This window comes from Alexandromys fortis, unplaced genomic scaffold (assembly GCF_014885135.2).
Source record: "Alexandromys fortis isolate MF-2015 unplaced genomic scaffold, M_Fortis_MF-2015_v1.1 scaffold_31, whole genome shotgun sequence".
NCBI classification, from domain to species: Eukaryota; Metazoa; Chordata; class Mammalia; order Rodentia; family Cricetidae; genus Alexandromys; species Alexandromys fortis.
Window position 1 is genome coordinate 5,592,587 of NW_026067974.1, and position 2,571 is coordinate 5,595,157.

Below are 2,571 nucleotides of genomic sequence, written 5' to 3' on the forward strand. Positions count from 1 at the left end.
AGGAAGGAAGGAAGGAAGGAAGGAAGGAAGGAAGGAAGGAAGGAAGGAAGGAACTATTGCCCCAAGGAGAATAAGAGTTTTTTCTGGAGTCAGATTTGAGTAACAGATCCAGCTCACCACATGGGGGCAATTTCATCATAACAGAGCAAAGCCAGGTGTAACTCAAGGCACATGTAAAAAGGCATTAGCAACTGTATCTGAATGGTGGCTACAGCAAGTAGAGGGAATCTCTCTTATGGGCCGCAGCTATTAGCGGATGACATTCTGAGCTTTGGAGCTGGCGGAAGCTAGGGAGGTATGAAGTTAATAGATTCAAAAACAAAAAGGTGAGCCAAGAATGGCTTTCGGAGGGGGCTAAAGCTAACCCAAGCTGAGGTAACTGGGCTCTGGGACTGCACCATTCCCCCCTTCCACATGGCTGCAGTTCCCATCAGTGACTCTGTGTCTGCAGAGATAGCTTGTGAATAGCCGCTTCTGACAGCGCACTAACAGCTCTTGACTGCCCTGGGAGTGAAGCCCAGGGAGCGTTTGCGCGGCCTCCTCACCAGAAGTTTATCAAAACCAAGTTTATCAAAACCGTACCATGCCCCGCTTCGCAGGAGGAGGTTAGTACTGACCACCTGGGGACACCAGAGTAGCATCAAGAGGAACAGGCGTTCTGCAGACAGGATAAAGAGGTGTTGAGGAGAAAGCCGACTGGAGGACCTGGACTCCCAGGCCCTTTTCTGTTGCCAGTCTCCTCTGTGACTTTGGGGAGGTCGGTTCATCTCCCTGGGGCGGGGGCAAGGACCAAACAACCTGCAATGACCCCCCCACAATGACATTCCCCACCCCCGCTCTCCCCTCTCTCTCTCTCTCTCTCTCTCTCTCTCTCTCTCTCTCTCTCTCTCTCTCTCTCTCCCCCCTTTAGTCAAAGGTAGGGGCAGATTAAGAAAACCCAAGTGATCAGCTGTCCCCGATGTCCCTGAGCCGTGGCAGAATTTCTCCTTAACTGACTTAGCTTGAAATGTGACAAACTGGTCTCTATCTTTCATCTCTGAGACCAACTCACAAAGGCCCTTCTTCAGATCCACTGGGGTTTCTAAAGTATAAGGCAGGAGAGCAGACATTCCACCTTTAAACCCAACAGGAACAATGAGATTAGCTAGACCGTGACATAGTTCCGGTAGCAGGCTGCTTACCTAAGCATGCAGGAAGCCCTGTGTTCAATCTCCAGCACCATGTGAGCTGGACATGGTGACATGACTCATTCCTGTCATACCAGCAGTGGGGGAGGTGGAAGTAGGAGAATAATAAGTTTATGAGTTTGAGGCCAGCTTGGGCTACACAAGACCTTGTATGATAAAAAAAAAAAAAAAAATGAAGAAGAGGTTGGCATTTCTGCCTATCCAGTTTGGTTTTGACATAGAGGCCTCTCTAGGTAGCCCAGGCTGACCTCAGACTCACGATTCTCCTGCTACAGCCCTCTCAGGATTATAGGCCTGAGCCACCATGCTGTTCTTCAAGATCAGAAGTGTTTGAAGTATCAAAAATCCTCTAGACCTGCAGACATCAAGAAGTAAAAGTAAGTGAACACATTAGCCATCTCGGGAGCTGAGACTGGAGTGGGCATCGTGTGCTGTGTTCTGTGGAATTTGCCCGACATCTGGCTTTAATGTCAGAGCCCCTGACGGGTATGGCTGCCCCTTTCTTCTGGGAGGAATCTGGGGGTGTGCTGACTCTCATTCCCCCCACCCATCAGATGGAGGAGGGGAGGGTAAAGATGAACGCAAGAGCAGGAGGAGAAAACTGAATGACACAAAGAGAAAACTAGAAATTTGCAGTTGTCTCCGGGGGACACATTTTCTGTTTCTAATGCCATCGGAGGCCTTGTTCCCACCTTTTAGGTAACAGTTTGGTTTCCATGGTGACAGCAGGACAACCACAACTGGCTGCACTAAATGTCCCTGTGTGATGGTGACCTGGAATCCCAGCAGGAGAGCTAGGCATGGGCTGGAGTCTGATAGACCCTGTGGGTAAAACACCACCAACACCCCTGGGGTGGGCCCTTCATTCTGAAGCCCCGAGTACTGCATCCATACCAGCGTCCTAGTTTCCCTGCTCCAGAAAGCCTAAGAGTAGGGTTCGGGGAGCCCTAACTCATTCCCATACCTTCAACAACTAGCTGCTGGAACATAAGAGAAGATCTGCCAGGACTCCAGCCAAAGAAACGTTCATAAGGCACATCCAGAAAGCACATTACCTGCGGCCCAGGCCCTGTGCTAAGTAAGTGTTTCCATCCAACTCATCTCACCCGCTCAGGGACCTGAGCCATAATCTCCAATGTTGTTTCCATATTGCAAAGGCAGAGCTGGCTTCGTAAAGACTGAGTGACCTACTCAGGGATGAGTGCTCATCAGTGGGACAGCCAGCCTCAGCTCTTTCAAAAATCTGTCTTCTCCAGCCACCAGCGTCCCCCCTGGGACTGGTGAAGGCAGCAATTCCTCAGCTCGCCCAAGAGCTGTTCACACTCTGAGGATGAGGCCCAGCAAGCCCAAGGGAGCCTGAGGCCCACTCAAGTGTGAGAGCCAA